The sequence below is a fragment of the Hemicordylus capensis genome, chromosome 5 (assembly GCF_027244095.1).
Source record: "Hemicordylus capensis ecotype Gifberg chromosome 5, rHemCap1.1.pri, whole genome shotgun sequence".
In the NCBI taxonomy this organism is placed as follows: Eukaryota; Metazoa; Chordata; class Lepidosauria; order Squamata; family Cordylidae; genus Hemicordylus; species Hemicordylus capensis.
Genome location: NC_069661.1, coordinates 195,112,286 through 195,133,350, shown reverse-complemented (window position 1 = coordinate 195,133,350; position 21,065 = coordinate 195,112,286). Strand labels below are relative to the sequence as shown.

General features: G+C 41.0%; 1 protein-coding gene across 8 annotated transcripts in view; it reads right to left on the bottom strand.

Moving 5' to 3' along the window:
* The window catches only part of SYT1 (synaptotagmin 1), a 637,087-nt gene that overhangs the window by 301,547 nt on the left and 314,475 nt on the right, over positions 1 to 21,065 (bottom strand). The window lies entirely within an intron of this gene.

The following is a 21,065-nucleotide window of genomic DNA, read 5'->3' as shown; positions in this document are numbered from 1 at the left end:
TCGCTGCTTACACCAACTCCCAGATTATTTATGAATAAATTAAAAAGCACTGTCCCAGTGCTGAACCCTGGGGACCCCACTTCTTACTCCCCTCAACTGTGAAAACTGTCCATTTATACCTACTGTTATACCTACTGTTTCCTGTCCTTCAACCAGTTACGAATCCACATATGAACCTGTTCCTTTATCCCATGACTGCTAAGTTTTCTCAAGAATCTTTGATGAGGAACTTGGTTGAAAGCTTTTTGAAAGTCCAAGCCTACAATGTCAACTGGATCCTCATTAGCCACATGTCTGTTGAAACTCATTCAGCAGGGCCTGTTTTTCTATATGCCTAATAATTTTATCTTTGAGAATGCTTTCCATCAATTTGCCTGATGCAGAAGTTAAGGTAAAACGGCCTATAATTTCTTGGATCCTCTGTGGATCCCTTTTTGAAAATCTATGTTACATTGGCTACTTTCCAGACCTCTGGTATAGAGCCTGACTGTAGGAGGAAATTACACATTTTTGCAAGTAGGTCAGTAATTTCACATTTGAGTTCTTTATCAGGTGGATACCATGTGGCCCTGGTAATATGTTAATTTTTAATTTATCCAGACAGTTTAGAATATCACCTCTCATCACCTCTGTCTAACTCTGTCCTTTTCCCCAAGAAGCTTGGTTCAGGCACAGGTATACACTAAGTATCCTCTGCCATGAAGACAGATGCAAAGAACCTGTTTAGCTTCTCCGCAATCTCCATATCCTCCTTAATAATCCCTTTCACTCCCTCTGCATCTAATCGACCAACTGCCTTCCTGGCTGGTTTCCTGGTTCTGATGTATTTAAAGAAGTTTTTATTATTCCTCTTGATGCTTTTGGCTAAATTTTCTTCAAACTCTCTTTTTGCCTCCCTTACTGTTGCCTTGCATTTCTTTTTGTCAGAGTTTGTGTTCCTTTCTGTTCTATTTATTTGGGCAGGCTTTCTAATTTCTGAAAGAATTCTTCCCTTCTATAGTTTCCTTGACTTTACTGCTTAGCCATGCTGGCTTCCTCCCAGACTTGGTGGTACCTTCCCTCCATTTTGGTATTCATTCTAACTGGGCTTCTATTATTGTGTTTTTAAAATAAATTCCACGCATTCTGGAACAAAGTGACTCTCTTGATTTTCCCTTTCAGTTTTCTTTCCAACAAATCATTTTAGAGAAGTTTCCTCTTCTAAAGTTCAAAGTGCCTGTGTGAGACATCCTTGGTGATTCTCTCCTCACATATATGCTGAATTTGATCACATTATGGTCACTGTTACCTAAAGGTTCCATGACATCTCACACCAGGCACTGTGCACCACTCAGGATTAAGTCCAAGCTCGCCTTCTCTCTGGTTGGTTCCAAGACCAACTGTTCTAGGCGCAGTCGTTCAGCATATCTAGAAATTTGGCCTCTTCATCATTACTTGAATGTAAATTTACCCAGTCTATGTGTGGGTAATTGAAGTCACCCATTATTTCAGCTTTGTCTATTCCTGATTTCCTTCTGCAACTCCCAGTCACTATCAGAAGGGCAATAGCACGTTGCTAGTAACACATTTTCTTGTATTGTATCACACACAGAGAGTGTTTGTGGAGGACTCTGGTCTCCCTAGGTTTTTTAGCCTGTTCAATTCTATCCCTTTTTTAACACACAGTGGTACTCCACCCCCCAATTTGCCCCTCCCCATCCTTTCTATAGAGTTTATATCATGGCATAACAGAGTTCCACTGGCTCTCATTGTTCCACCATGTTTCTCTTATGACCTGACCGCTGGTGTGCCCATTGTGATGAGGCTCACTGATGGTCTTAAATAAAAGGAATTGTATACAGTGGGCTGCTAGTAAATAGCAAGTTCTTTTCAGGTACTTTGTCTAAAGACAGAGGGAGACATAGGGGCAATTATTGATGTGGATGCTTTGTGCAGCAAGGGATGGATTTCAGTATGGCTCAGAGGCGTAACTATAGGGGAGGCAGGGGGGGCACGTGCCCCGGGCACCATCTTTTCTGGTCACGTGGGGGGGGCGCCGCCATGACCAAATTTTATTTTTTTATTTTTTATTTTTTTGTTAATACAAGTGTTTCCTGCTCAGTGCAGCAACGCTGCAGCAGTCAAGGGAGCGTGTCAGTGCCCCCTTCCCCACGTGCAGTCCCTTCCGCGCCGCCTGCACCCCCCCCCCATTGCTTTGCTGGCGCCTGGTGGCCAGTCAGTGGCCTGGCTTGGCAGCGGCGGCGGGCGCTTGTGAGGAAAAACCTAAGTATAATGTAGTATGTTGGGGGGGCGCGGTGGGGGGGCGCCATTTCAGTGCTTGCCCCGGGTGCCGTTTTCCCTAGTTACGCCTCTGCTCATCCTGATTAATTCTGGGTTGCATATCTTTAGGAGTGGTTGACCTTGCATTTCTTGGCATTACTTGTACTTACTCATTAAAAAGTCTTCCTCTAGGTCTAATGGGGAGAACAGTCAGTTTATTCTGATGAACTCTGTCTATGCCCAGCAGCAACAAACAACTAGAGTGGTAATTCCCAATCCAATTCAATTGCATCAATGATCTAGGTGCATCAGGAATGTACCCAAATCAGAACAACTAATCTCCATTGACTGAGGAGATGTGCCTGTAAGGACATCTTACCTAGAAGCAGAGACAACAGTATAGCTATCATGGAAGTGACAAATATTAGGTCATGGGGGTAGAGGGGTACAATCCAGCCAGGCAGGCACTGTAACACTGTGTTCCTGGACCATGACAGTCCTGGTTCACAGGTACCTGAGGCGACAGCGGACTGTGTTCTTAATTCAATACATCTTCTAACTCAAACAAAGTTATGAAAAGAAATATGTAAGAATTCAGAACCCTTTGCTGTGATGATGGTGTTAGCCATATTTAATGGCTGGAGAAATACTAGTTAATGCCCTACTTTCTGGTAAGGTAGGTGGCAACAAGAGGCTTTTCCGTCATGGTGTCTCAGCTCTAGAATCAGAACTCCCACAACTATCAGGCAACCTCATCAATGATTTAAAAAACAACAACATAACTTGTTGCTTTGAATGAGTTTGAAGTGCTGCTGAAGTGGGTTTGTTAACAGATTTTGTCCATTCTGTACTAATTAAATTAAATTATTTAATGTATCAGCATTCATGGATTTAACGGAAACGTGGATGTGGGCATTTCAGTGTTTTTAATCTATGGCTCTGCACTGGCCTTGTAGTTACTGAGGTCATTCACACAATCAAAAGAAGTGTTCTACCTGGGTTTGGGAGCTGTGTGTACTCCCAATTTTCAGTTGTGTGGAAGCAAGGTCCACACAACTGAAAATCGGGAGCACAAAGAGCTCTCAAACCCAGGTAGAACACTTCTTTTGATTGTGTGAATGACCTCACTGGGTTTTGCAATCTTTAACATATATTTAGGGACCATATTCTATCCAAAACTGTATCCCTGTGCTTTTTAAAAGTCAAAAGGGAGATGGCAGATGGGTGCAGATATCTGTACCTATGGCACATCTACTTTCCCCAGAGCTCTTAAAGACACAAATGACCTGTCCTAGTCAAAAGTTGGCAACACTGATATAATGCCAGCAATGGGGAAACAATGTGATGCTTTCCCATTTATTCTGGTTATCCTTTTATATTTAGAACCAAGTAGCAATCTCAAATGAACACAATTGGAAATATACAGCCAATTGAGCCACGTTTTCTAAATATTAGAATAAGGAAGATACATGCTAGCAATGAGAAACAGAGGAAGACCTCAGTTATGGCCCTGGAGAACTCTGGGTTTAGTGTTTTAGGCTGGATACAGTAGTGTTTCGCTTCGTGAATCAAATGTGCTGCCTAATTTGAATAGTGCTGAACCAATGATTTGGTTCTTCAAGAAATATGGAGATTAAAAGGAAAGATGCAAAGCAGGTTGAGGAAAAGAATATATATATTACAAGAACTAGCTCAAGACTATAAAGTACTAGCAAAACCAGTCCACAGTATAGCACAAACCTTCTATACTGATAGAGACCATTTAGGGGTTGTTGTTTTTTACTCTTCTGTGCCTCAGTATAAGAACCTCTGTATAATCTAAACTTTAATTCAAAGCTTTCCTTTCAGTTTTCCTCTGAGAACTTGGGAATTTACAATATGCTTTTGGCCCAGAGTTCATTTTGCAGAGCTTTAATGTGATCTGAAGATAAATGTATGTATTTCTATCTACTCTGCCAAATGGTCATGCAACAATTCATTTTAAGTCAAATCGAAGCAGGTTTTTCATTTAAAAACTAAAGAACCTTTCTCAAATCCAAATATTAGTTCTTGCAGGCCAAGCCTGCAGTCCATCAGCAATGAAGCAGAAAAGGGACAAAGGGAGCCCTGAGCCCAATATCAGTAAGGAAATGCTCAGTATGAATTCATTCTTACTTGTGCCCATTTCTGCTTTGAAATAGACTTTGACCCCTCACTTTACACTGAATCCAATAAACACTGAGCGTGTGAGAAGACTCTCAATTATATAAGCAAATATTATATCAAAGCATCATCAGTTACATCAGCCAAAAGCCAATACATCCTATCATACATCTTGCCCCTTTTGGCTCACTATACACTTACAAGGTTGCTGTGATCGGAAATGTTGGGAACAGTCCACCACAGTTGCTTACTTTGCAGTTGCAAAGACCATACAAAGCCTTATTGGCATCTATTCTTGAGCATCTGCAGCATATAAATCCAATTCCAACCTAACAACAGTTTTTCCCAGTCTAGTGAACATTTCCAGACTTGAAAACGACTGTAGTTGTGATGACCATTCCAACGGAATGAAGATGGGTTGAAAAATGCTTGTTGCACTGTCGTTATAAGGCCCTGTGCCACAAAGACGCAAAATCATGGCACACTGCCCATTAGTCTTGCCTACCGCTGACTGTGTTTGAACATGATCTTGGTACAAGTTGAAAATCTGCAAACAAGTAATGCATGCCTTGCTAAGCAGCAGCTATTAGCCTTTCAATGGTAACACAGAAGTAGTGTCCTACAAGCTGCAATGGTAGCACAGCAAAACAAGTACTTTTTCTACCCTTTACCCAGTGAATATTACCAGTAACTGAGTTACATCTACAATCCACTGGCTCAGAACATGAATGAGGTTCTCAGAGAAGTTACCCACAGCCAAGGTGATTCACACAATCAAAAACTGTGTTCTACTTGGGTTTGGGAGCTGTGTGTGGAAACAAGGTATGAGTAACACTGGGTAGAAGTCATTATGTGGTAGCAAGGTTGGAGGAAAAGCTGTCCAGGTTTTCCTCCTAACTTGCTTCCACACAACTGAAAACTGGGAGCACACACAGCTCCAAAACACAGGTAGCAGGGGTATAGCAAGGTTGGATTGGGGCCAGAGATGAGATTTTAAAATGCACACCCCCCCCCAAGTCCAGGGCCTCTGCACACCCCAGGCCCCAAGGATTTAAATCTGATATTTCAAAATAAGTATGCTGCTTGGAAATACATTTCACTGAATACACACATGCACACTTCACAATATATAGTGATATACACTGAATACTATATATTTATGCTACGTTTAATGCCTAGAACACACTAGAAACACTAATTATTAAAATGGGCCCCTCGCTGCAGATTAGCAAAGGAGACTTTCAACCATGCAGTGTGAGCCTTTGTATGTTTTCTCAGAATTCTGAACAAATTCAGTAAAGTTTGATTCCAGGAGGTTTTTCACATGGGACTTTTAAAGTCCTTTAACACACATCTCCTTTGGAATGGAGGTGCTGCATTCACATGTTGGCCAGATTTACTTTGAAGTCCCTGCGAGTTATTGGGGAGCAGTTCACATGCAATTCAGGTTTTTCACTGCTCATTAGAGTGTAGGCTGATTTATATCTAGAATAACAAAGGACACTATTTTGTGTTTGTTCTTTGGGACAACTTCAATTTCGCAGTAAAGCCTCCGTGTATACTTGCAGTTAAGCCTGCTGTGTGTAAAAGTCCAAAGTTAGTGTGTGGAGAATTGCAGCCTCAGGTAGCAAATCTAACCACATTTAGCTGGAAGAACATTTCATTGAAACCTATAGGACTTACTAGCAAGGAAAGCCTGTCTACTTAAAAATAAACTCCATTGCATTCAACTGTCTGAGATCCTTCCCTGGTAAGTGCATATAGGACTGCACATGCTCAGGGATGTAAATCAAACCAAACTAATTTGTGCTCCCAGCATATTTTGCTCCCTATAGAAGACCAGTAAGTCCCACTGAAGCAAGGAATATAGGTGGGGAGAAATAGAGAAAAGAGCAAGAATTAGCACCATTCCTCAGGAGAAAAAAAGAAGGGGGAGGAGAATGAGGAATCTGCCTCTTCTTGGTAAAATTTTAAGATAGGTGAGACATGCCAGGGCTCACGGAGCTCCTGAAGTTACAACCTCTGTCCTAAAAGTCATTCTCCCTGCTCCCCAATGTGGAAGTAGGGCTGGTTGTGGTCTCTCACTGTTCTGAGATAAAAACCACTCTCTCAGAAGCAGGGTCATCCCTAGTGGAGTGTGGGGCTGGGTGTGTGTGCAAATCAGCATGTGCAGGGCCTCCTTAACATTTCATATCATTACAGAATCATACTGACTGATGACATACAGTGTAAATAGTATGAGTGAGGTTTTTGGACATGTCTAACCAGCTTGGCATTTCTAAAGAAAAATAAAATAAAAGCACAACACATGATTCACAGTTCTCCCTCAGACCTTCTGGGTTGCAAAACAACTTGAACATAAGTGCATTTATGAATGAATGAATGAATATAATATTGTTTGTTCCAGAAGTTTTTGTAATTTTCTGCCATGAAACAAGCCCCTTATAGGACTTTTTAGATAGTTTGTTTTTTTAAAGCCAGCAAATTTTCCAATCTGTTTTAAATTAAATATTCAGAGACTTCTCAGTCTCTCCCACCATATCAAAGCCCTATGGCAAGCAGATCCCTATATATCTGGGCGGGGGGAGGGTTAACCACAAAAAGGGATTCACATTCTACCTCCATTACTGGCAAAGGCTGGGCTGGCTGGCCTGGGTAGAGGGTCTGCAGAGAACTGTAGTGGGTAAGGGCAGCCAGTGCTGGCCACTTGGACTCCTTCCTTCCTTCGGCATTCGAGTTCAGGCTTCAGGGAGGCCAGCACAGAGGCCTCTCTGGAAGCCCCGCCCACCCACCGATCAGCTGAGAGGCGGGGAGAGAAGGAGCTCTAGCGCTTTCAGGCTGCTTAGATTGTCGGCCAGCAGGGCAAGCAGGAGAGAGGGCAAACAGGGCAAGGGGTACAAGCTGAGTGAAGGGCCTTGGGGCTGGGTGGGTGGATAATGGGGAGTCATGTGACATGTCTCTGGGGGGCCCTCCAGGCAGTGGGGGCCCCAGACAACAGTCTCCCCTTGCCTGATCGTAGTTCTGCCCATGCCAGGTAGATCATATAGAACACCCTTTTCTACCATTTACTTCTTCATTACATTTTTAAGACTTCTTATTGTAACAGACTCTCTAGGCTAAGAAGATCATCTTATACTTGCTACAGCATACATTTCTACCTTAGGGAATTTGGTTACTATGCATAAGAATAATTACAATATGCATATTGTTTATTCTTTCCATTTGCACTTTAAACATACAAAAGAGCAACAAAGCGAATTTGTAGACTAATTAACACTTAACCTACTGAAATATTATCTTCCATTTCCCTCTTTCTCCAGTGCTGGACATCCTGAAAAACCTTACTTAAGCTGTGAAAAACACTTTTCTTTTGAGAATTGTTCATGGAAGGTGCAGAGTGAAAGTGTTTTCCCATTAAGGTCATTGCTTCCTGCCTTCATTCTGGCTTTGTGACATCATCACAAATAAATCCTATTGGTGATACAGTGTTATAAAGTCATCACACTGACTACATGATCCCCAATTAGCTGGTTCAAGTAGTGAACATGAAGCCCCAATTAAAAAAAATATGGCGCTGAAACGCTTGTTGATTGGTCAGCTAAGAGAATATTAATAAACAGGTAAGAGGGGTGTTGTTGTTGTTTTTGCACTAAAAATGTTAAGTTCTATTTACCACAATACTGTTCCAAAAATACTCGTAATTGGATTGTGAATTTCACGGGTTTAAAGCAAAAGTGGCACTTTTTATATAGCAACATTTTTTGTGGAACATTTTTGTGAAAGGTTCTCTAATTCAAAAGGTCAAATAGAAAATGTTAATGAAAACAGAACCCAGTCAAGTCAAATAAAATAAGAAAATAAACAGAGATTTTGCTTCAGGCAGCCTAAATCTGATTTAAACAGCACTCTCAGAAGATTCCAGCTGTTGTTTACTGAAATGTAAAATAACATGCTTATTCTTCTTATGCAGACAGCTTTTGTATTCCTTAAAAACAGGATGTAAAATCTTTCCTTCCACAGGCAACAATCCAAAATCTTTTCATGTACAATTTAATTTAATTTAAACAATTACCTGAAATCTAATTATTCAGAGTTTACAAAATGGGTTAGCTCCCCTATGCATTTTGAATACATTAATTGTAGACTTAATAAAGAGCAGACTTAATAAAGAATGTATACATCCATACATTAATCTATTACAACAGAATTGTGGACACTTTAATACTGGTTGAATGGGCCTATGATCATCTTTTGTTTATAGCCTCAGAGCTTAATCTGTTTTTAGTGAATACAGAGACTTACTAAACAGAGAGGGTTTGCTGCAGATAAATCAGTGGCTTCATGCACTTAATTTTATCCAAAGTGACTGTGGGCTGTGCAAATGCTCCAGGTTTTCCTACTGTTTCTTCCACAGTTTCCTGCAGACACCCTGGCCTTCTGCATTAAGTAAATACTAGTGTGCTGCTCATCCACCATGTGGCAGTGCCATCCCCTTTCCTCTCCACCCATCATGGCTGCCTGCTGTTACTGCCAGTGTTGTTTGCACATCATGGGAGAACAGCTTAATTTTTATTGTTGATATTGTTAATTGCAAGAATAAACTTGTTTTTATTTGTAAGTATAAAAGCTTTATTATTTTTGACTGCCATATTGCTTGTGCCTTCCTTCCTCTTCTTCCGCTCAGCAGAAATGTGCTCCACTCTGTCCTTCTGTTTCTTAATTCCCTGATTTGCAGAGCACTTCACCTGATCAAAAATTAAGTGAGTAAGCAGCAAAGTGCTTTGAAAAGCAGAGAAAGACAAAAAACGGACAGAGTAGAGCACTTTTCTGCTGCCCAGAAGAGGTTGGGTGGGGGGAGAATAGATTGGATGGGGCAGCTCCACAGGGAGTGGCAGCCTAGATCTTTGGACCTGTCTGCACTGCAGTGGCTCCACCCTTGGGACAGCTCCTAACATTCTTCTTCTTGTTGTTGTTTGTTTATTATTATTATTTCTTGTTTACACAGTCAGACAGGTGTTATTGACTGGTTTGTTTTATCCAGACATCGAGTCCTTCCCAAGGACCTGGGATGCCAGAATTTTATTGTCAATTGTTGTTATAGATATTGTCGCAGAATATAGGCTGTTCTCAGTAAAGCTGCTTTTTGTAATTGGCTGATGGTGATTTCTGTGGCCCCTATGGTGTTGAGGTGCTCTTCAAGGTCTTTTGGGACTGCACCCAGGGCGCCAATTACCACTGGGATTATTTTGGTCTTCTTCTGCCACAGCTTTTCAATTTCAATTTGTAGATCTTTGTATTTGGTGATTTTTTCTATTTCTTTTTCTTCTATTCTGCTATCCCCTGGTATTGCTATGTCGATTATTTTCACTTGTTTTTCTTTCTTCTCAACTACAGTTATATCTGGTGTATTGTGTGGCAGATGTTTGTCTGTTTGTAGTCAGAAGTCCCATAATATTTTTACATCTTCATTTTCTTCAACTTTTTAAATTTTATGGTCCCACCAATTTTTGGCTACAGGTAGCTTGTATTGCAGATGTTCCAGTGTATCATCCCTGCTACTTTGTCATGCCTTTGTAGTCAGTCTGTGTGATCTTTTTACAACAGCTGATTAGGTGGTCCACTGTTTCATCTGCTTCTTTACAAAGGCGGGACTTGCTGTTTGTTGTGGATTTTTTGACTTTTGCTCTTATTGCATTTGTTCTTAGCGCCTGTTCTTGTGCAGCCAGTATTAAACCCTCTGTTTCTTTCTTCGTTGCCATTCTTAAGCCATTGCCAGGTCTTGGTGATGTCTGATTTTCCACTTATATTGTGCAAATATTGACCATGCAGTGGTTTATTTTTCCATTTTTCTGCTCGGTTCTTGACTTGTTCCTTCTTGTAGGCCTGTTTTGTTTCATTGGTGTTGAATAGTTTTGCATTATTGACCATTTGAAGTGCATCTTCTTCACTGTCCTTGATATATTCTTCAAGGCCTCTTTTCTCCTCCTCTACTGTTTGATGGACTTGCAGCATTCCTCTTCCACCTGAGCTGCGAGAGAGGTATAGCCTATCTACATCACTGCGGGGGGTGCAGAGCATGATTGATGGTCATGATTTTCCTGGTCTTACGATCTAGCGTCTCTAGCTCTGCCCTGGTCCAGTCTATTATTCCTGCAGTGTATCTGATAACAGGTATAGCCCAGGTGTTTATGGCTTGTATGGTGTTCCCGCCATGGAGTTTGGACTTGAGGATTTTTCTAACTCTTCTGATGTATTCACTTCCAATTTTTCTTTTAACTTCAGTGTGTGCAATGTTATCAGCCTGGAGAATGCCCAAGTATTTGTAATGTTCTTTCTCTTCCAGGTTCTTGATCTTGCTTCCATTGGGCAGTTCTATTCCTTCTGTTTTTGTTATTTTCCCTCTGTTCATTATTAATGCAGCACACTTGTCTAGTCCAAACTCCATTGCTATATCACTACTGAATATACGGACAGTGTTTAGCAGTGATTCGCTTTCTGACTGGTTGTTGTTGTTGTTATTATTATTGTTGTTATTATTATTATACATTTTCTATCCCTCTCTTCCTCCAAGGAGCCCAGAGCGGTGTACTACAGGCTTCCCTGGTCCTAGTCCAGCACTCTAACCACTACACCACGCTGGCTCTCTTCATGCTACTGCCTCTTGATGGTACTATGGATTGTTCTCAGTCCATAGTAGGAAGAAGTGCTTCCTAATACCTCTAGAGCCTAAGGATGCTACAGGTCAAAACTCATATCATCAATACTGTACTCAAAAGGCTACAAGATGATGGTGGAAACACTAGAGCATTGGTGAATGTAGTTAGTAAATAGATCAGTGATGATTAGGGATGAGCATACAGGTTTGAGGTCGAATGTGTTCAACGTTGAACCAGTTTGGTTCAACAGTTCAAAGTCGAACTGGACCACCCCCTGTTTGGTCCAACCTCGGACCGCTCCCCCCGGCTGTTGGGGGGTTCGCGAGTCAATTTTAAAAAGCTTTTTAAAGTTCTTACCCCCTCCAAGGGGTGTCTCCGAGGCCATTGGGGGGGGGGGTTGGCAGAGGTTTCCCCTCCCTCCGCCAGGCTTCCTTGTGCCAAAACCCACCCGGTTTGGGCATTCTTTGGCCCTTTCTGGGCCTTTCTCCTGTTATGGTGACCATTTTGGAGGCTGCCACACATGTGCAATGGGCCCCTGCGTGACCGGATCATGACCCAGGCCACACAGAGGCCCATTGCACATGTGCGGCAGCCTCCAAAATGGCGCCTTGAAGGGGAAAGGCCCAGAAAGGGCTGAAGAATGCCCAAACTGGGTGATATTTGGTACGAAGAAGGCCAGAGGTGGGAGAGGGAACCTCTGCAGACCACCTCCAGCATCAGAGAATCCCCTGGAGAGGGTAAATACTTTTTTTTAAGGCTAGGGTGTGGGTGGCCATTCTCTCCTATTGGCTTAGACTATCCTTTTGCCCAATTGGTCTTGCCCCTCTAACCCTGCATGATGATTATCAATCTATTTGGGCTCAGGCAATAGATGTGAAATTAGCTACCCACTGTCCCTGCTCAACATGGGCTACAATCAGGCAAAAACAATTATTAAGCAGTGCATTACAAACACTGAGTGCCAAACAGACCTCAGCAGTGTCTCAAAACTTTATATCAGTGAGGAGCTTAGATATACTGCCTCTCCTGCAGCATATCTCTCTCAACTGGAGGTCCTAAACCACAGAAGGGTGTTCACTTTGGCTCACTGGCCTAGTCTCCCCTCAGCAGTGCTTGAGGGCAATTACAGTAAGATCCCATTTGCAGAGCGATTATGTCCCTGTGGCTCAGAACAGAACAAAACTATTGAGCATGTCCTTCTATACTGCCTGTTTTATAGAGACATTCGTGCTGCCCTCATCTCCCATTGCTAAGCAAGTTCCCGGGATGTTCGAGGCAATTCTACAGTTTTCCGTTGCTCTCTGACGCTAACCCTGCCATTACACATAGTGTTGCCAAGTTCTGTGCGGCTGCGATCGACATCTGTCAAAGGGTGATGGGCTGTGAGCCCCCTTAATCTGATTCTTGATTACTCTGGATTGACCTCGCACTTGCCCATGCCACCATACCTATTGTTTTATTAAATTGTACTACATTTTATTGCATTTTACTGCATTTTATTGTCCTTCTATTGCTTTTTATAATTTTAAATCTGGACTTTTACAATTTTATACTCCCCTTTTCATCGTTTCTGTGCATTTTTAATAGAAACTGTAGTATTATATTTTATCTCTTTTAGCTTTAGTAAAAGGTTTTTAGGTTTTTAGCTTTTTCAGTATTAATGTGTATATTCTATCTATTTTACTTTTTAAACTGCAATTATTCTTAGTTTTAGCCTTTTGATAATATGTACTAATATGTATTTTAGCCTTGTCATGATATCATCATAACATCATCATATAATGTGTAATTTTTAACCTGTATTAATTTTATGCTGGTCTCTGACCGTAATAAAGGATTGAGAGAGAGAGAGAGAGAGAGAGAGAGAGAGAGAGAGAGAGTTGACTCGCGAACACACACACCCCAACGGAATCGGGGGGGGGGGGGAGGGACACCAAACTGGCCTGGTCCTGTGCTGTAATTACTTGTTTGGACTCATACTAAACGGGGTCAGCTGGTTTTGTGCACTATCAATGATACAATGAAAAAACATTATCTCCTTTCTATTCTGAAATGATTTTAACATTGCAGGTAATTATATGCTTATGAATAGAGGCCAGTATAGTGATAGACTTCTCTAGTTTGCACTTAAAGATTTATTTCTGTCTTGAGGTCTTCAGGCTCTCACAAGTACTTTAAGAGGGAAACTGGAAAGCATTTGCTGCCCACTAGCAGAGAAGCTTCATAAAAGGTTCTTCAAAAACATATCAAAGGCTGTAATTTCCATGCCATTTTTCAATGATTTTCTTTTTCTCCCTAATGATTTCATTTCTTAAAAATTGCTACAACTGCAGTTCAATTTTGCCCACGCTGTACTGTAGGCATAAATGAACAGTTTATTCTAAAACTTTTTCCTTCTTGATACTTGCAGTTTTATTTACTTCAGCAATTGTTTTCATTAATTTTTGCCACTCAGGCTGTGCTGTAATTACCTTGAGTAATTATATCTACAAGCAGTTTACATTAGTCTGCATTTCAGATATAACCTTGGAATATGTAGCTCAAAGTAAACACAATTTAGTAAGGGTGTTAATCTTTCCTCTTCCAGTTTAACTTCTGGATAGAGGAGATTAATTTTGTTCCCCTGCAATTCTGTCTGAAGAGATCTTTATTTGGTGTGTCATGCTAAAGTCAATCACAAAAGAAACACAGGTTGCTTAGGTTTCATTTTGTAATCACCATTAGATATGTTTATACCTTTTAAATGAATATTTTCATTAGAATATTTCAGTGAAAATTCTGGTACAACGGCCATGAAATTTGAGTATAGCTATACCACCAGATTCTTGAAGAAAGCAGTTCCTGTCTCCTTCATCAGTCACATGTCACAGTCTAGCTAAGGTTAGTCATGCCTAAGTAATATTGAAAGCAATGAAACTTGAGTTAGTCATGATTAAATTGTTCTATTGTTTTCAGTGGGGCTTACTTTAGCTGGATTGGAGCCAGATTTTACAGCTGAACATATACATAATAAGGGCGATGAAATACGCATTTCCACACTGCAAAGCTTTTTCAATGACCTTCTTTAATGTGCAATAAAGGTTAAAAGTTTAAAAATATTCAAAAGTTTAAAACTTAAAAACTAAACCACAGATGTAACAAAATAGCAAACGTTTTGATGTAAGACATCATCCTCAGTGCTATAGAAAGGTGCCTGAATTTTGTTCTTAAATAAAACTCCACACCATGATTCAGCTAAAGAACTGAAGGCAATCAACCAATCCTGTGCAACTCCCAATATCACATACAGTGTGTGTGTGGGGGATAATACATAAATTTATGTATATATTTTATTTTATTTTATTACATTTATATCCCAATCTTCCTCCAAGGAGCTCAGAGCAGTGTACATGCTTATTTTTATCCTCACAACAACCCTGTGAGGTAGGTTAGGCTGAGAGATACATGACTGGCCCAGAGTCAACCAGTGAGTTTAAAGGTTGAATGGGGATTTGAACTCTGGTCTTCCCAGTCCTAACTGAAACCAAGGATCTTCATAGAACTTATAGATGGGCTGTGCCCATGGTTGTTTAATGCAAATTTGCAAGTTTCTTCAAAGATTGAAAATGAGGTCATTCACATGACTGTAGCAGTGGCAGGGAGGGCAGGGTAAGGCAGGGTTCAACCTATCTTCCCCCAGATGATACATAGAGTAACTAAGCCATGCAGTTCGCGCACCAACACAATGGGAGCTGGCATGAGACGTGCAGCATCCTGGAGGCTGTGAAAATAAGTCCTGGCCTCCAGGTATCCCACAATGCACTGTGTGGTGAACATGGTGCATTAGGGGAATCTCCCATTAGTCAGGCACTCTAGGTGCCCAACTTTGTGTATGCTTTGGCTGCACACAGCCTGAGTGCAAACACGATCCTAGACCTAGGTTTGAGGGTGCGCTCATGTTCTCTAACCCCAGTTAAGGGCTGGGGTTAAAAGTCAGGTTTGTGACAGAGGCAGCACTGGGATTCATCCATCCCAGCGCAGGACACAAGCAGCCCAGCCCAGGTTCAGCTGGCCTTGCCTGGGTTGGGCTGCTCGAGTGCACAGCCTTAAAGTGTTACAGTAACTCCAAAGTCTATGGTACTTTGGAGATGGTATAATCCAAGCTTCAACTGGATCTTAACACAAAGTGATTGCAAAATTAAAAGCAAAGCAAACAAAACAAAAAAGGTAATTCCAGGATGGCAGAAAAATTAGTCACACAAATCTCTCCTTAGAAATGCTTTATAATTCACTGACAGCTGCTAATATGTCAAATGAAAATGTTAACCTGTCATATCTTTTTCTAGAAGTTCTTTAGTAAAAAAAATATTCCACCCACTCTTTTGTGGCTGATGATAACCAGCATAGGGCAAGGCATTAAAGTATTGTATATTTTATAGGTACGAGAAGAGGAGCAAAGTACATAAAATTCCTTCAGGTACATAAAATTCCTATACTCATTTAATATAAACTGTATGCTTAACAATGTCATGGTAAGTCTGAAATCTTATGCTATTGTGTATTAAATGAATGATTGCTAAGAGGAGAGAGTTATACAGTATGTTCCTAGGCACAATAATTTCCCCCCACTATTTTACTAATGCTGCAGAGCCTTTGATTGATTGCTGTTTCTCCATTTCTAAGCCTTATGCCAAATGGAGAAATGTTTTGTTCCATCCATTGCAGTGACACAATGTTCCTTGGCATGTGGCATTAATATAAAGTCATGTTGCTTGTCTCTGTTAGCTGGTTACATCAAGAATGATTTTTTTTAATCAGAAAAAAAATTAGTGTTCAGTGAGATTTCTTTTTAAAATAATAATGTTATGCTCATATTTGAAGGCTGCAATCTCACACGGAAGGAAATCTCATTTAAATCAAAAGGGACTTACTTCTGAGTTGACTTTGTTAAGTTTGGGAGGAAATGGATGTGTTAACCTTTCTTCTTTGGTTTACGTGGAGCATTGTGATAGCAATGGAAAACTTGAGCTCTATGTTATCACTTTCCAGCAGTGTTGATAGAGCATATGAAGCAATGACTAAGGTTTCACCTGGTACTGTCTATGCTTCCTCTTTAGAACTCTCTGCATGTGCACTGTGACCTAGCTAGGACTTCCCAGGTGAGACACAGTTCAGCACGGGCTGTTAATTAATCACTCAACAATGATCCTGACATTTCGGAGGCATTTCCATGAGATATAAAATCAAGCACAATCAAAACAGGATTAATATATGGTGCCTCATACAGATTTCTATTTTAACACTATTTCAGTGATGCTACACCACCTAATGGCGCAGCGGGATATGACTTGACTCTCAAGTCAGAGGTTGCAGGTTTGAATCCCCGATGGTATGTTTCCCAGACTATGCGAAACACCTATATCAAGCAGCAGTGATATAGGAAGATGCTGAAAGGCATCATCTCATACTGCATGGAAAATGGCAATGGTAAACCCTTCCTGTATTCTGCCAAAGACAACCACAGCGCTCTGCGGTTGCCAGGAGTTGACACCAACTCGACGGCACACTTTACTTTTATATCAGTCTCCTCCAAAACAACACACTCCCTAAGAAACAATATGGAATGGGATTCTGATTTGTATACATAGAGCCCTTTCGCTTGAGGGTGGGCAGCGAGGAAGGCTGCAGCAGCTTACCTTCCCTGTAGATGATCCATAGGAGTTGCTAGGCATGCAGATTACGCTCCCAGATGAGCTGCTACTGCACCAGGCAGTGCAGAGGTTTGGGCACCAGGACACATTGTCCCGTCCTCCGGATATCCCACAATACATTGCACAAGTGTGGGGTGGGGATCCCCTGGCAATGGACAGGAGCCTGCTCCTGTGTCAGCGCTGGTTGGAAGCATCCGGTGCTGACACAGGAACAGTTAGCCCCTGTCTTGCCCAGGTAGGGCTAGGCATGAGAATGACCTCGGAACTTCTGAGCAGGGATCTGTCTGGCTGTTTTCCTCCCCTCCCTCCTTCTATACACTGCGTCACAAGTAAGAAAGATATCTACTTCTCTCTCAAGTCCCTCTGGAAAGCAAAGAGGTGGAGTTTTGTGCAGGTAATCTTGGGTAAGAAACATTTCCACTCAAAATAACTGCCTGTCATTCACAGCCTCTACACTTGTCATCAGCTCTAGGGAATGCAGGAATCTTTTTGTTATGAGTATTTTTCTTACTTTAGCTGATATTTGAATAAGAAAGGGAACCACAGGAGTATTTCTTATCCAAAGCTTCATGTACCTGTGACAAAAATTCATTTCTCTTTAAAACCCTCTGCTTAGAGTGCTCAGAGGAGAGGTGGGCTTCCTCTTATCTACAATACACTTATGTTTTCCAAACTGCAATGCAGGCTTCTGGGAGCCTTCTTCACAGAAGTCCAGAGCTTTCTGGCATTGACCTAGCAACCTGAACTATGGAATCCTTATTATTTCTTAATTTGTGTCAGTTATATTCTGTATCTGATTGCTAACAGAACACTTTGCTGACCAGAAATTGGTGCTTGGCTCCAACTGGAGCTCAAATTTGACTGACACCCTGGGCACTTTCCTTATTCTGATGCCCAGTGACAAAATAGCCACATTTCAAGCTTTTATTTGAATGATCAGGGAGTTATCAAAGATAATCATATAACTAGACATTTGAATGAATGGTAGCACCATTAATGTTAAGGCTGTTTTGCTAAATGTATGTGCACTCAATTATTGCTGTCAGTCGAAACAGTCTAGTTGGATCATCATGGACAACCCAGTCCATATCTATAACTGCACTATGCCAGTACTAGTTGATATCAGATTGTTTGTTGTTGTTTTTGTCCCAGTTCCTATTTAATGCTACACTCATTTGGAAAAGCTGCTGTGTTGATGCACTCTAACAAACAATAAATTTGGATAACAGAGGATCAGATAACAGTGGTGTATAATATGTATAAAATATCTTCCAATATTTCCTTTTGTATATCATTCATACAGTTTTACCTTTCTGACTCTCAATAACCCTGTGAAGAGGTCACTTTTGTTTCAATTTTCACAGACAGAAAGTTGAGTCTGAGAGGTAGCAACCTCCACTCCTACCCTATGACATTAACAGAGCAGTAAGGAATTCTTACTGCACCGACTTGATGGCACTTAATCAATCAATCAATCAATCAATCAATCAATAGGGATGGCAGACCCTAGTAAAACACTTATTTGCTACACTGAACCCAGAAGGAGATTCCAGCCTTGAATTGGTATGTTAAGGGATGCCAAAGAACAGATAGTAACTAATTCAGAGAAGATCAAGCAGATATGGAAGGAGTATACTGAATCAGAAGAAGAATCAGTCAAGGCTCTAACCAAACTATGCCAGTAAATTTGGAGAATGACACACTGGCCAACAGATTGGAAGAGGTCAGTCTACAAACCCATATCACAGAAAGGAGATTTAACAGATTGTACAAACGATTGCACAATATCCTTAATTTCACATGCTAGCAAAATAATGCTCAATATCATCCAACACAAATTAGAGCCCTACGTGGAAAGGGAAATGCTGGATGTTCAAGCAAGTTTCAGAAAAGGCAGACGAACAAGAGACATCATTGCTGAAGTATGCTGGATAACTAAGAAACCCCCCAAATACCAAAAAGAAATCAATATGTGCTTTATTATACATCTCATTTTTCTCCAAAATGAGGAGTATGGTGAAAAGAAAACTGAAAATGACAATCAGGAGAGTCACTTCACTCCAGAATGCATGGAGTTTACTCAAAACCACAATACAAAACCCAGGTTTTCCTCTTACCTTGCTTCCACACAACCAAAAACTGGGAGCACACACAGCTCCCAAACCCAAGTAGAACACTTTTTAAAAAATTATATGAATGACATCAAAAAGAAATAAAATATTTGGCAGTGGCCTATGATGACAACTCATAGAAAGGACTTATTTAATGGGCTTACTTACTCTCATATTATGAATCGAGGTAAATGGCTTCAGTATGGCTTGGTGTGGTCCAGAAATACATCCAATTGGAGCACATTGTTCATTTCTGAAATCTGGGTCATTTCTTTTTAATACAGAAATATTATAAAAAGTGGTTAATAATCAAAATTGTCCACCAGGTGGGCTCTCTCTGATTCTAATTAGGAGGCCGACATTTTCGTTCAAAATAGTCACATATCTTTTAATTGCCTTGGCACATTACTATGATGTTATATGTAATTAAGAAGTCCTTTCTCAGTGAACAGTCAATCCAAGGAGTGAAAAGAAGTTACTGCAGACTTTCATTAGCACATTTATCTTCTACTGTGTTTTCAGGATCATCATAGGCATTTAAAATCTAAGATCTTACCTAGCACTGAAGCTACAAATGCCAAACTCTGGTTATTTCAGAAGACACTGGTATCTTGCATAATGCTCAGCAATAATGTATTGCATCTTTTAATTGTATGTATTTGGTTCCTTCGAAAGTACAGGAAATATTAAACAATTATGAAATGGTGGATTCTAAAGGTGCGCACGAACCAAAGTTTGAGTATTGATTCAGTGCTGAACTGGTTCAGACAAGGTCCAAACTGGTTTGGTGCCACAGGGAGGGGAGCAGGGAGCGGGAGCTTTAAGAAAGAGGAGAGCAGGTCCGTACCTGCTCTCTGCCACCCATGCAACTTCCTGCTGGGGCGCTGGTCATCCCAAATACCAGTGCGATGTGCCAGCACACACATGATGTTTGCGCATGTGTGGGTGCCATTTGTGTGGTCAGCAACACACAATAACATGGTGCTACAAGTGAGTACTTGGGACGAGTGCCACCTCAGCAGGAAACTGTATAGGGTGGTGGAGAGCAGGTAAGGGCCTGCTGTCCACTTTCTTAAAGCTCCCACTCCGCTCCCTGCGGCACCAGTGTGGAGGAAAAGAGAAAGGAGTATCCATTAGTGACAGGCTTGATTTCCTCTTGTTACCCAGATTTATAGCTCTACATGGCCTGAGACTGAGTGAGTGCTTTTTCTCCCTATGTGCCTCTCCAATCAGTGCTTGGCTGGTGGTTTCTTGCCTGGTTCTTTCAAATGCTGGCATTGAGCAGCACCCAAACAAGGGCTTTTCACACTCTTCCATATTCTTATACAAGAATGGGAGGTGCACAGAGGGGAACTGCTTGCCAATCAACCACCATTTTGACTTGGTGACAAAGGCCCAGTGAAAAATTTGGATCCCTGCTAACAGATCACTCCTTATTTCAGTCTCACATTTATAAAATCAATTTCCAATTGGTATTTCCCAGCTTTAAGAGACTGGCAAATTTTGGCAGAATATCAAGATAAGACAATATCAATAGGCATTTACCTCCATGTATAGAGTTTGGTTTGGTTTGTGGTTCTTCTCTGCTGTCAGGGTAATACGCTGACCTAGCTCGTGCTTTTCCTTGAATATTTTAATGTACCAAGGGAAACAGAGGAGTTTAATCTTGCACTTACATGAACTGCAAAGTGCATTATATATATTTTTACTTACATACAGTACATACATACATAAAACAACAAAAGCAGATAATATACTCTCAAATAAATATAAATATAGTAGAACGAGTGAACACGTGAATAAATATAAATAAAATAGAACACTATTACATGACAATTCATGTAACAGAAATTAGAAGTGAGGTGGATAACTTAATTAAAAAGTATGGCTTCCCATGTTTTCAGATAAAAAGGCTATGAAAGATAGTCTTCAGGGTGGTGTCAGGACAACCTAAGTTGTCTGAGACAGTGAAGCCACAAGGCAATATTTCTGTCATGGTGCTAGTAGTCAAATATTCTGACAGATCAGGCATGTGTCTAGACTACAGCTTGCTGTCTTGAAAAAATATACTCAAACAGGTTCCCTGAAGGTTTGTATGTGAGAAAAATTCTGATAAGAAGTCACCAAAGGTGGGGGTGGGGTGGGGGGAGACCCATCTTCAGGCCCTCAGCCCACACTTCACAACAGTTGTGTGAATCTTCATTATG